The sequence below is a fragment of the Triticum aestivum genome, chromosome 4B (genome assembly GCF_018294505.1).
Source record: "Triticum aestivum cultivar Chinese Spring chromosome 4B, IWGSC CS RefSeq v2.1, whole genome shotgun sequence".
Classification (NCBI taxonomy): domain Eukaryota; kingdom Viridiplantae; phylum Streptophyta; class Magnoliopsida; order Poales; family Poaceae; genus Triticum; species Triticum aestivum.
In genome coordinates, this window is record NC_057804.1 from 73,106,545 (window position 1) to 73,121,530 (window position 14,986).

Below are 14,986 nucleotides of genomic sequence, written 5' to 3' on the forward strand. Positions count from 1 at the left end.
GATCAGTTCGTGGGGGAGAATATTGAAGTCACGAGTTTGGTACGCACTTAAGGAAATGTGGAATTGTTTCACAACTCACGCCGCCTAGAACACCTCAGCCTAATGGTGTGTCCAAACGTCGTAATCGCACTCTATTGGATATGGTGCGATCTATGATGTCTCTTACCGATTTTCCTCTATCACTTTGGGGATACGCTTTAGAGACAACTACATTCACTTTAAATAGGGCACCATCTAAATCCGTTGAGATGACATCGTATGAATTATGGTTTGAGAAGAAACCTAAGCTGTCGTTTCTAAAAGTTTGGGGATGCGATGCTTATGTCAAGAAACTTCAACCTGAAAAGCTCGAACCCAAGTCGGAAAAATGCGTCTTCATAGGATACCCTAAGGAAACCATCGGGTATACCTTCTACCTCAGATCCGAAGGCAAGATCTTTGTTGCCAAGAACGGGTCCTTTCTGGAGAAAGAGTTTCTCTCGAAAGAAGTAAGTGGGAGGAAAGTAGATCTTGATGATGTACTGGCTCTTGAACCGAAAAGTAGCGCAGCTCAGGAAGATGTTTTTGTGGTGCCTGCACTGACTGGAGAGGAAGTTAATGATGATGATCAAGGTACTTCGGATCAAGTTAGTACTGAACTTCGTAGGTCCACAAGGACATGTTCCACACCAGAATGGTATGGCAACCCAGTCCTGAAAATCATGTTGTTAGACAACGGTGAACCTTCGAACTATGAAGAAGCGATGGCGGGACCAGATTCCAACAAATGGCTTGAAGCCATGCAATCTGAGATAGGATCCATGTATGAAAACAAAGTATGGACTTTGACAGACTTGCCCGATGATTGGCGAGCGATAGAAAATAAATGGATCTTTAAGAAGAAGACGGACACGGATGGTAATGTTACCATCTATAAGGCTCGGCTTGTCGCTAAGGGTTATCGACAAGTTCAAGGGGTTGACTACGATGAGACCTTCTCACCTGTAGCGAAGCTGAAGTCCGTCCGAATCATGTTAGCAATTGCCGCATTCTACGATTATGAGATATGGCAAATGGACATCAAAACGGCATTCCTTAACGGCTTCCTTAAGGAAGAATTGTATATGATGCATCCGGAAGGTTTTATCGATCCTAAGAATGCTAACAAGGTATGCAAGCTCCAGCGCTCCATCTATGGGCTGGTGCAAGCATGTCGGAGTTGGAACACTCGCTTTGATGAAATGATCAAAGCGTTTGGGTTTATGCAGACTTATGGAAAAGCCCGCGTTTACAAGAAAGTGAGTGGGAGCTATGTAGCATTTCTCATATTATATGTGGATGACATACTATTGATGGGAAATGATATAAAACTTTCGGAAAGCATAAAGGCCTACTTGAATAAGTGTTTTTCAATGAAGGACCTTGGAGAAGCTACTTACATATTAGGCATCAATATCTATAGAGATAGATTGAGACGCCTCATAGGTCTTTCACAAAGCACATACCTTGATAAGATATTGAAGAAGTTCAATATGGATCAGTCCAAGAAGGGGTTCTTGCCTGTTTTGCAAGGTGTGAGATTAAGCACGGCTCAAAGCCCGACCACGGCAAAAGATAGAGAAAAGATGAGTGTCATCCCCTATGCCTCAGCCATAGGGTCTATTATGTATGCCATGCTGTGTACCAGACCTATTGTAAACCTTGCAGTAAGTTTGGTAGGGAGGTACCAAAGTAATCCCGGCATGGAACACTGGACAGCGGTCAAAATATCCTGAAGTACCTGAAAAGGACTAAGGATTTGTTTCTCGTTTATGGAGGTGACAAAGAGCTCGTCGTGAAGGGTTATGTCGATGCTAGCTTCGACACAGATCTGGATGACTCAAATCACAAACCGGATACGTGTATATTTTGAATGGTGGGGCAGTAAGCTGGTGCAGTTGCAAGCAAAGCGTCGTGACGGGATCTACATGTGAAGTGGAGTACATGGCAGCCTGGGAGGCAGCACATGAAGCAATCTGGATGAAGGAGTTCATTACCGACCTAGGAGTTATTCCCAATGCGTCGGGTCCGATGACTCTCTTCTGTGACAACACTGGAGCTATTGCCCTTGCCAAGGAGCCCAGGTTTCACAAGAAGGCCATGCACATCAAACATCGCTTCAACTCCATTCGTAAAAATGTTCAAGATGGAGACATAGATATTTGTAAAGTGCATACGAATCTGAATGTCTGATAACCCACAAGTATAGGGGATCTATCGTAGTCCTTTCGATAAGTAAGAGCGTCAAACCCAACGAGGAGCAAAAGGAAATGACAAGTGGTTTTCAGTAAGGTATTCTCTGCAAGCACAGAAATTATAGGTGATAGATAGTTTTGTGATAAGATAATTTGTAACGGGTAACAAGCAATGAAAGTAAATAAAGTGCAGCAAGGTGGCCCAATCCTTTTTGTAGAAAAGGACAAGCTTGGACAATTTCTTATAATGAGAAAAGCGCTCCCAAGGACACATGGGAATTATCATCAAGCTAATTTCATCACACTCATATGATTCGCATTCGTTACTTTGATAATTTGATATGTGGGTGGACCGGTGCTTGGGTACTGCCCTTTCTTGGAAAAGCATCCCACTTATGATTAACCCCTATTGCAAGCATCCGCAACTACAAAAGAAGTATTAAGGTAAACCTAACCATAGCATGAAACTAGTGGATCCAAATCAGCCCCTTACGAAGAAACTTATAAACTAGGGTTTAAGCTTCTGTCACTCTAGCAGCCCATCATCTACTTATTACTTCCCAATGCCTTCCTCTCGGCCCAAATAATGGTGAAGTATCATGTAGTCGACGTTCACATAACACCAGTAGAGGAGAGACAACATACATCTCATCAAAATATCGAACGAATACCAAATTCACATGACTACTAATAGCAAGACTTCACCCATGTCCTCAGGAACAAACATAACTACTCACAAAGCATATTCATGTTCATAATCAGAGGAGTATAAATATGCATTAAGGATCTTAACATATGATCTTCCACCAAGTAAAGCAATTAGCATCAACTACAAGGAGTAATCAACACTACTAGCAACCAACAGGTACCAATTTGTCGTTTTGGATACAAGATTGGATACAAGAGATGAACTAGGGTTTGAGAGGAGATGGTGTTGGTGAAGATGTTGATGGAGATTGACCCCCTCCTAATGAGAGGATCATTGGTGGTGACGATGGTGATGATTTCCCCCTCTCAGAGGGAAGTTTCCCCAGTAGAACAGCTCTGCCGGAGCCCTAGATTGGTTCCGTTAAGGTTCCGCCTCGTGGCGGCGGAGTTTCGTCCCATAAGCTTGCTTATGAATTTTTTTCAGGGTAAAAGCCTTCATATAGCAGAAGATGGACACCGAAGGGTCACCAGGGGACCCACGAGGTAGGGGGCGCGCCCAGTAGGGGGGGTGCCCCCCACCCTCGTGGCCAGGGTGTGGGCCCCCTCTGGTACTTTCTTTGCTCAATAATTCTTATTAATTTCAAAAATGACTTTCGTGGTGTTTCAGGACTTTTGGAGCTGTGCAGAATAGGTTTCCAATATTTGCTCCTTTTCGAGCCAGAATCCCAGCTGCCGGCATTCTCCCTCTTCATGATAAACCTTGTAAAATAAGAGAGAATAGCCATAAGTATTGTGACCTAATGTGTAATAACAACCCATAATGTAATAAATATTGATATAAAAGCATGATGCAAAATGGACGTATCAATGTCGCGGATCCGTTGACTAAAGATCTTCCACGAGCAAAACATGATCAACACCAGAACTCTATGGGTGTTCGATTCATCACAATGTAACTAGATTATTGACTCTAGTGCAAGTGGGAGACTGTTGGAAATATGCCCTAGAGGTAATAATAAAATGGTTATTATTATATTTCCTTGTTTATGATAATTGTCTATTGTTCATGCTATAATTGTATTGACTGGAAACCATAACACATGTGTGAATACATAGACCACAACAAGTCCCTAGTGAGCCTCTAGTTGACTAGCTCGTTGATCAACAGATGGTCGTGGTTTCCTAACTATGGACAATGGATGTCATTGATAACGGGATCACATCATTAGGAGAATGATGTGATGGACAAGACCCAATCCTAAGCATGGCAGAAGATCGTGTAGTTTGTTTGCTAAAGCTTTTCTAATGTCAACTATCATTTCCTTAGACCATGAGATTGTGCAACTCCCAGATACCGTAGGAATGCTTTGGGTGTACCAAACGTCACAACGTAACTGGGTGGCTATAAAGGTACACTACAGGTATCTCCGCAAGTGTCTGTTGGGTTGGCATGAATCAAGACTGGGATTTGTCACTCCGTATGATGGAGAGGTATCTCTGGGCCCACTCGGTAATGCATCATCATAATGAGCTCAATGTGACTAAGTAGTTGGTCACGGAGTCATGCATTATGAAACGAGTAGAGTGACTTGCCGGTAACGAGATTGAACGAGGTATTGGGATACCGACAATTGAATCTCGGGCAAGTAACGTACCGATTGACAAAGGGAATTGTATACGGGGTTGCTTGAATCCTCGAGATTGTGGTTCATCCGATGAGATCATCGTGGAACATGTGGGAACCAACATGGGTATCCAGATCCCGTTGTTGGTTATTGGCCGGAGAGCTGTCTCGATCATGTTTGCATGATTCCCGAACCCGTAGGGTCTACATGATGAGGATACAGACCTGGGGTAGGGTCATAGGCCTGACCTATACGTCCTACCCAAGGTCACTACCCTAGAAGATAAAAGGATGAAGAGACAACAGGAGAGCGCCAATTGAATATGTCGAGTGCAATCCACTCGACGGCCACGACACTCGGAGGTCCTCCTCCCTACAGTCACTCGACCATATAGAGAGTCACTCGACCTATCGAAGTCCAGGAGTCAAAAAGGACCGCAACGTTCGGACGTTCACTCTGTAGTCTTTATAGGCATTAACAGCACTTAAGGTTGGCGTTACCAATAACGCCCCTTACTTTATGTACATTAAGCCCCTTGTAATGGAGGTGGGCAGGGGTCCAGGCGCACTCTATATAAGCCATCCCCCTCCTCTGGCACAAGGGTTCGCACCCCCTGTAATATCACACACATAATCCAATCTACCGCCTCCGGGCACCGAGACGTAGGGCTGTTACTTCCGCTGTGAAGGGCCTGAACTCGTAAACCTCGTGTGAACACCTTCACCATAGCTGAGATCTTAGGACCATGACAGTTGGCGCCCACCATGGGGCCGGTGTCTTGGCGACTTGTTGGTGAAATTGCAAGTTTACCGATCATCATCATCATGGTTTCCGGTGGCGGACTGACTGAGGGCCGCGAGATCCATCTCGACGCGCTTGTTTTCTTCGTCGACGACTTCGCATGGCTTCAAGAATCCCCCCTGGACGTTGAGGCACTCCCAGTCCAAGGGGCGACACACTTCCACGCGTGTGTCCACGGCGTCCTTCTCCGGCAGCCGTCGACTCAGTATCAGTCGGCTCCGACTGTGTTTAGGCTCCCCGCTGTTCGCCGCCGCAAGCGATCCGGTCGATCGCGGCTCCAGCGGTGGGTGAAGCACGTAGTGGATCGATGTTCGGCCACCCATCAAGTCGCGGCAATCGAGCCCGACGAAACCCTCCACGGCCTGTTCGATCTGTCGACTGGCTCTGCGGAGACCGCATCCGAGTGCGATAGCAACGACCCTGCGGCAGAAGTCCTGATGGTCGACGGGCCCCACAGTCCGCCTGGTTTTCACCATGAGGATGGCGGAAACATATACGGCGATCCGTCATGGTTCCACAAGGAATACCGACCCGAACCCCTGTCTTCGCAGTAGAGGGAAGAACTTCGTCGCCGCAACATGGATGCACTCCACATGCCCATCATTGGAGAAACCCCCGAGGCTCGTGCCTTGGAGGAGGTGTGCCTAGCCAATCTGGCTGAGCGCACCCGACTGAATAACCTTCAGCGTGCCCTCGACGAGCGCGCTTAGGAGCGGATCCATGAGTCCAGTCGATGACAGCTTTTTCCGCCTCCGCCTAAGGTATACCATACTCCGATTCAGAACCTCGCAGCTGTGGCCCGAATAGCAGAGTCGATTCAGCCTTCCCAGTCGGAGGCTGGCAGAGGGCTGATGCAGATCCGGGCCTTGCTCCGGGCAGCAGGAGAGCAAAACACAACAGTATCTCAATCGCGGAATAGGGTTCATAGCAGATCCATTATAGCGGACATGGTCTAGTCGGCCTACAGCCCAAGATCGCCCCCGCGGCGTGAGGGCCATGGACAATATGGTCAACCACTCGACCGCGACCATCATCGCCAGGAGCCCACGCCTCCTCCGACGAGTGCGTCATATGGGCCTCGGCGGAATGATGATAGACGCCGTCACGGTGGTGAGCGCAGAGCCTCAGTCGACCCAATAGAGCCAGGCTTTGACGCGAGATCCATCCTCGTTCAAGGCCTGGTCGACCAGAATAGAGCGCATAGAGAAGACCCTGGCAGAGATCATCCGAGTGGTAGCAGAGTGCATGTTTCTGGTACGGAGTGTTTCAGCAGGGCCATCAGGGCGGCGGTGATTCCTCCCAACTTCAGGTTGGCGACCGGAGTCAGTAAGTTCACTGGAGAGTCTAAGCCTGAAACTTGGCTTGAGGATTACCTAGTGGCTGTGCAAATTGGCAGTGGAAATGATGAAGTAGCAATGAAGCATCTTCCTCTGATGTTGGAAGGGTCCGCCCGGGCGTAGTTGACTCAGTTAGCTCTGAACAGTATATACAGTTGGGAAGAGTTGTCTCGAGTGTTCGTCAGAACCTTCGAAGGCACGTGCAAATGCCAGCAGGATTGACCGAGTTGCAGCATTGTGTGCAGAAGCCGAGTGAGACTTTGAGAGATTTCATTCAGAGGTGGACCACTTTGCATCACACCGTCGAAAATGTATCAGAGCATCAAGCCGTGTGCACCTTCAAGGAGGGCGTCAAATACCGAGAGTTGATCCTGAAGTTCGGTCGGACTGGTGATATGACTCTGACTCGGATGATGAAAATAGCCACCCGGTACGCTAACGGGGAAGAAGAGGATCAACTCCGTAGCGGAAAAAGTAAGCCGGTCGGCCAGGAGATTGGTGGAGGTAATTCCAATCGGAAACAGAAGCGTAAGGCTGAGCCCGCGGCACCCGGTGAGATTGCAGCGATGGCTTAAGGGAAGTTTAAGGGAAAACCTAAGGGGCCCTGGCCTCCAAAGAAAGTGAAGGATCATGCAGGAAACGATGTGTTGGATTTACCGTGTCACATCCACACGAAGAAAGACGAAGAGGGGAATTTGATTTACCCTAAACACACCACTCGACAGTGTCGGCTCCTGATCCAGCAGTTCCGAGGAGATCAACCCAGTGAGAAAGGAAAGGAGTCTGACAGAGACGAGGAGGAGGAAGAAGATGATGGTTACCCCAAAGTCAATTCAACTCTAATGATTTTTGTTGATGTTGAGAGCAAGAGTCGATTGAAGGTCATCAACAGAGAAGTGAATATGACCGCTCCGGCGGCGACGACCACATACCTGAGATGGTCTCAGACAGCCATCACGTTCGACCAGTCTGACCATCCTGCTCGTGTAGCCAATCCTGGGAGGCAAGCACTGGTGGTCGACCCCGTGGTTGGAGGCACTAGACTGACCAAAGTACTGATGGACGATGGCAGTGGTTTGAACATCCTTTACGCTCAAACCTTGAAGGGGATGGGCATTCCGATGTCCAAACTTAGCGAGAGCAACATGAGTTTTCATGGTGTGATCCCTAGAAAGAAAGCCGAATCACTTGGCCAGATTGCCCTCGACGTGGTTTTCGGTGATTCCAAGCATTACCATAAGGAGAAGTTGAAATTTGAAGTCGTGGATTTCCAGAGTGCCTATCATGCCATTCTGGGTAGGCCAGCATACGCATGTTTCATGTCTCGACCATGTTATGTGTATCTCAAGCTAAAGATGCCTGGCCCCAAAGGTGTGATCATAGTTACTGGCAATCGGCAGAAGGCAGAGGAATGTTTCCAGAAAGGTTCCAAAATTGCCGATGCGCAGATGGCAGCAGTCGAATTCCAAGAGTATCAGAAGAATGCAGATTCAAGTGATTTGCTCCGAGCCAAGAAGGCTGCTACAGACTCTGCATTTCAGTCGACTGGTGAAACGAAGCCGATTCATGTTCACTCGGCCGATCCCAATGCTGCACCGACTCATATATCAACAACACTCCATAGCAAATAAGAAGAAGCGCTCATCCAGTTCCTCCGTGAGAACTGGGACATCTTTGCATGGAAACCCTCTGACATGCCAGGTGTACCCAGGGGACTGGCTGAGCACCATTTGCGTGTCGACCCCAAGGTAAAACCCGTCAAAGAGCACCTTCGGCGGTCCGCCGTGCAGAAGAGGAAAGCAATTGGTGAAGAAGTGGCTCGGCTGTTGTCAGTAGAATTCATCCGTGAAATCTACCACTCCGAGTGGCTAGCCAATGTAGTCATGGTCCCTAAGAAGGATGATTCACTTTGTATGTGCATTGATTTCAAGCATATCAATCGGGCCTGCCCGAAAGATCACTTCCCTCTCCCTCGCATCAATCAGATTGTTGACTTGACTGCAGGGTGTGAGCGCTTGCCTTTCTTAGATGCATATTCCGGATATCATCAGATCCGACTGTATGGCCCCGATGAAATAAAAACAGCCTTCATCACCCCATTCGGGTGCTTTTGTTATGTCACCATGCCATTTGGTCTTAAAAATGCTGGAGCCACATTCATGAGAATGATTCAGAAGTGCCTGCTCACTCAAATCAGTCGGAATGTAGAGGCATACATGGATGACATCATGGTCAAGTCACGTAAAGGTTCCGACCTACTGACTGACCTCGCTGAAACCTTTGCCAACCTAAGAAGGTATGATATCAAGCTTAATCCGTCGAAGTGCACATTTGGAGTTCCAGGTGGAAAGTTACTCGGTTTTCTCGTTTCCGAACGAGGGATCGATGCCAATCCAGAAAAGGTTGATACCATCCTCCGAATGAAGCGCCCCGTGCGAGTGCATGACGTTCAGAAGCTGACTGGTTGTTTGGCCACCTTGAGTCGATTCATTTCTCGTCTCGGTGAAAAGGCCTTGCCTCTTTACCGACTGATGAAGAAATCTGATAAGTTCGAGTGGACTGAAGAAGTTGAGGCAGCGTTTGCAGAGCTCAAAACCCTGATGTCCACCCAGCTGGTGCTTGCTGCGCTAATCAGCAAACAGCCTTTACTGATTTACATTGCAGCCACTGGACAAGTTGTCAGTACAGTACTCATGGTCGAGCGAGTGGAAGAAGGAAAAGCTTACAAGGTTCAGCACCTAGTTTACTATCTCTCTGAAGTTTTAACTCCATCCAAGCAACGATATCCACATTATCAGAAGCTTGTCTATGGAATATACATGACTATGAAGAAGGTTGCACATTATTTCTCTGATCACTCCATTACAGTCATCAGCGACGCACCATTATCCGAAATCCTGAATAACAAAGATGCAACTGGTCGAGTGGCAAAATGGGCGATTGAACTTCTTCCCCTGGATATCAAGTTTGAGGCAAAGAAGGCCATCAAGTCCCAGGCGATCGCGGATTTCCTTGCCGAGTGGATTGAACAGCAATTGCCGACTCAAGTTCACTCGGAGCATTGGACTATGTTTTTTGATGGCTCCAAGATGCTGAACGGCTCAGGTGCCGGGGTAGTACTGGTATCCCCCCGTGGAGACAGGCTTAGCTATGTTCTCCAGATCCACTTTGATTCCTCCAATAACGAAGCCGAATATGAAGCACTTTTATACGGGTTGTGTATGGCCATTTCAATCGGCGTCCATCGCCTTATGGTCTACAGTGACTCAGATTTGGTAGTTAATCAAGTGATGAAAGAATGGGACGTCAGGAGCCCGGCCATGACTGGTTATTGCAATGCAGTAAGGAAGCTAGAAAAGAAGTTTGAACATTTAGAACTTCACCACATACCCCGACTGAAAAATCAATCTGCAGATGAGTTGGCAAAGATAGGTTCAAAAAGATAAGCCATTCCCCGTAATGTGTTTTTGGAACATATTCATTCCCCCTCAGTTCAGGAGGATCCTTTTACCGAAGGGTCACCACAGCCGAAGAGCGCCACAGATCCGACTGAAGTCGAAGTCCCAGCCGTGGTCGACTTGGTCATGGAGGTTTTGGTCATCACCCCCGACTGGACAGTGCCGTACATCACATACATTCTTAGGAAAGAGCTTCCAGAGGATGAAGAAGAGGCTCGACAGATCGTCCGTCGGTCTAAAGCCTTTACCGTGATGAGAGGTCAATTGTTCAGAGAAAGTGTAACTGGGGTCTGTCAAAAGTGCATCACGCCAGAAGAAGGCTGAATGATCCTCCATTATATTCACTCGGGGACCTGTGGTCACCATGCATTCTCTCAGACCATTGTGGCCAAAGCATACCGAGCCGAATTTTACTGGCCACGTGCTAACGAGATGGCAAAGGAGATAATGGAAGGAGATAGTGGATAAGTGTGAAGGTTGCCAGTTTTACTCCAACATGTCCCATAAACCTGCATCAGCTTTGAAGACTATTCCGCTCGTCTGGGCTTTTGCTGTTTGGGGATTAGACATGGTCGGACCCCTGAGGACTGGCAGGAGCGGATTTACTCATGTGCTAGTAGCAGTCGACAAGTTTACCAAGTGGATCGAAGCTAAGCCCATTAAAAACCTTGAAGCAAGTACTGTCGTGAGTTTCATCAGAGAATTGATATTCAGATATGGTGTGCCACACATCATCATCACAGACAACGGATTGAACTTCGACTCCGATGAATTCAAAGCCTTTTATGCCTCCCAAGGTACGAGGGTCGATTATGCTTCGGTCGCCCATCCTTAGTCGAATGGACAAGCTGAGCGAGCGAATGGATTGATTCTCAAAGGACTGAAGCACCAGTTGATGCGTGACCTCAAGCATGCAGCAGGAGCTTGGGTTGATGAGCTCCCATCAGTGCTTTGGGGTCTAAGGACAACTCCCAATCGGTCGATTGGACGGACTCCATTCTTCTTGGTCTACAGAGCCGAAGCCGTACTTCCAAGTGATCTGCTCCACAATGCTCCCCGAGTCGAACTCTTCTCAGAAGAGGAAGCAGAGCAAGCTCGACAAGATGCAGTCGACCTCCTGGAGGAAGAAAGAGAGATGGCCTTGATCCGGTTGACCATTTATCAACAAGACTTGCGTCGATTCCATGCAAGAAACATAAGGGGTCAAGCATTTCAAGAAGGAGACTTGGTTCTCCGAGTGGACCAGCAGAAGCCACATAAGCTCGCCCCTGCTTGGGAGGGCCCTTTCGTTGTCACCAAGGTGCTCCACAATGGAGCATATCATCTCTTCAACGTCGAGCACAACAAAGATGAACCACGTGCTTGGAATGCGGAACTACTCCGCCCTTTTTACTCTTAAGTTTTTAGACTGATGAGATGTAATAAGAAATACCTCTTAGTTTGGTTATCAAAAGACATAATTTTACAGTCTTTTGAATGATTGTTGTTTATTTCTTTCGTATGTATTGCCTTAGCCATGAATCTGATTCTCCTAAGATGAAGTGATAAAAATCCTACCGAGTGGTGAGTTTGCCTCTCACTTGGGGGCTTAGCTACAGTCTAGTACTCGCCTAAGTGATAAAAATCCTACCGAGTGGTGAGTCTGCCTCTCACTCGGAGGCTTAGCTGCAGTCCAGTACTCGCTTAAATGATAAAAATCCTACCGAGTGGTGAGTCTGCCTCTCACTCGGAGGCTTAGCTGCAGTCCAGTACTCGCCTAAGTGATAAAAATCCTACTGAGTGGTGAGTCTGCCTCTCACTCGGGGGCTTAGCTGCAGTCCAGTACTCGCCTAAGTGATAAAAATCCTACCGAGTGGTGAGTCTGCCTCTCACTCGGAGGCTTAGCTGCAGTCCAGTACTTGCCTAAGTGATAAAAATCCTACTGAGTGGTGATGCCTCTCGCTCGAAGGCTTAGCTGCAGTCCAGTACTCACCTAAGTGATAAAAATCCTACCAAGTGGTGAGTCTGCCTCTCACTCGGGGGCTTAGCTGTAGTCCAGTACTCGCCTAAGTGATAAAAATCCTACCGAGTGGTGAGTCTGCCTCTCACTCGGAGGCTTAGCTGCAGTCCAGTACTCGCCTAAGTGATAAAAATCCTACCGAGTGGTGAGTCTGCCTCTCACTTGGGGGCTTAGCTGCACTCCAGTACTCGCCTAAGTGATAAAAATCCTACCGAGTGGTGAGTCTACCTCTCGCTCGGAGGCTTAGCTGCAGTCCAGTACTCACCTAAGTGATAAAAATCCTACCGAGTGGTGAGTCTGCCTCTCCCTCGAGGGCTTAGCTGCAGTCTAGTACTCGCCTAAGTGATAAAAATCCTACCGAGTGGTGAGTATGCCTCTCACTCGGGGGCTTAGCTGCAGTCAAGTACTCGCCTAAGTGATAAAAATCCTACCGAGTGGTGAGTCTGCCTCTCACTCGGGGGCTCAGCTGCAGTCCAGTACTCACCTAAGTGATAAAAATCCTATTAAGTGGTGAGCATCCCTCCCACTCAGGGGCTTAGCTGCAGTCCAGTACTCGCCTAAGTTTGAAAATCCTACCGAGTGGTGAGTCTGCCTCTCGCTCGGGGGCTTAGCTATAGTCCAGTACTCGCCTAAGCGATAAAAATCCTACCGAGCGGTGAGCAGTCCTCCCACTCGGGGGCTTAGCTGCAGTCCAGTACTCGCCTAAGTGACAAAAATCCTACCGAGTGGTGAGCAGCCCTCCCACTCGGGGGCTTAGCTGCAGCCCAGTACTCCCCTAAGTTTGAAAAATCCTACTGAGTGGTGAGAAGCCCTCCCACTCGGAGGCTTAGCTGCAGTCTAGTACTTGCCTAAGTGATTAAAATCCTACCGAGTGGTGAGCAGCCCTCCCACTCGGGGGCTTAGCTGCAGTCCAATACTCGCCTAAGTTTGAAAAGCCTACTGAGTGGTGAGAAGGGTTGTGGATCGACCATGCAACCCCCCCCCCCCGAGGGGGGGGGGGAGGTTGCACCCTCAAGAAGAAAGACGAGATTGTGTGCACTCACCCAATGATTGGCCCCTTGCTGATGACAGGAACGTCAAGACCATTGTTGAGTACCTCGCTGATGAGCTGATCAATGCTGCCCAAGGCTCATCCAGCTGGTCGACTACTGATCCTTCTTCAGCGCCTGCATCAGACAATGAGAAACCGACCCAAGAGAAGAACAGATTTCACTCGAAGATAAAACCAACATATTCAAAGATAAATCCAAAGGTTCCTAACTGCAGATTAAAAGTACTCGGGCGTCAAGCCCGAAAGAGTTTTAACAATTACAAAATCACTCGGTATTCCGAGGCAAATAAAAGTGGGGCATAATGTTTTTTCCATCACTCGACGGGAGAAAGGCTGGACGGATCGCAGAAGCTGTCAAGATCGATGTTGTCGGCAATGCGGGTAGCTGCCTCGAGGAAGGTGTCCATGAAGTCCTGGAAGGAGTGCTTCTTAGTATTCGCTACCTTGAGGGCTGCCAGCTTCTCTTCTTTATCCTCCTTGTAGTGCACGCGAACCAATGACAAGGCGACGTCAGCGCCACAGCAGGCAGAGGACTTCTTCCACTCTTGCACTCTGTCAGGGATCTGATTGAGTCGAGTCATCAGCGACTCGAGACTTTGAGAAAGTTCTGCCTGAGGCCAGAGTTTGGCGTCCACTCGGGTCATCGTAGCCTTCAGCCGAGCCAGATAGTCGACAGCACCGTCCAAGCGTGATCCCAACTGAAGCAAGTTCATCGCAACTTCATCTTTCATGGGACAGTTGACGGGGTCGAGACCTGTCTCGACCCGTCCAGTTTCAGCTTCAAAGTCCTGGCAAAGTTCTGTTCCATCGCAAAAAACAATGAGTCGACGATATTGCAAAATTCAGTCGACGACAGTTATCTAATTGAACAGCCATACCTTCAAGCTTCAAGACAAGCTTCGCCACAAGTTGTTCCAAATAGGACTCTAGCTTGCCCGTTTTTGCTCTGAGGCCGTCGACTTCAGTGGTCAGGCTCTCCTTGTCCCTCCTCAGTTGCTCGACTTACCGATTGGCGTCCGAGACGGCAGTCTTCAACTTCGCATTCTCATCCTCCAATTTGCCGACTCAAGCCAGCTTCTGGTCTGCAAGCGTCGTCTTCTCATGTGCTTCTTTCTGAGCAGCAGCAAGAAAGACGAGCTCCAAGATCACAAGACCTCTGCAGTAAGCAAGAATGATATGTCAGTCGACAGAAATAAGAAGCATCGTCAGAGAAAAGTTACTCTAAGACTACTGCCGAATCAAATATTCACCAAGTAGTCTCGGGGACTACACCTAGTGGGTGCACTTAGTGTGCCCCCACTGGTTCAGATCAATACTCAGCAGGGTCTGCCCAGCGTGAGTTCAAAAAAAAGAGAGGAAAGAGACACATTCTAAAACCTCAGTCGACTGCCAACAGTCAACCATGGTCTCGGGGACTACACCTAGTGGGTGCACTTGGCGTGCCCCCACTGGTTCAGAAAGTCTGCTAAGATTCAACCCAAGTCGAGTGACATGGAAGATTTCCCAAGCTCTAAGCAAGGAAACACCCCAGTGGATGATCAGATATAAGGCAACATTTGAAAGTTCAGTCGGAGTCTTGTTGACCTGAACATTGGCCTGAAGGGCAGTACTGGCGTTGTAAGCCACCTGGCTAGCCTCGTGTACCACCTTTACCTGCTCCATGACAAGGCCGACCTGGCGAAGAGCTTCCCTAGAGGCACTCGGCGAGTCATCCGGAGTTTGATACGCAGCAAAAAGTGATGGCTGCAGAGCAGCCGAAGTAGTCGCTAGGTCAGAGGTGTGGGGTTGCACTGGAGCAGCAGGAGTCGGTACAGTCGAGCCCGCCGGATGATCAGTCGTCAGCGGGCTGGCGAA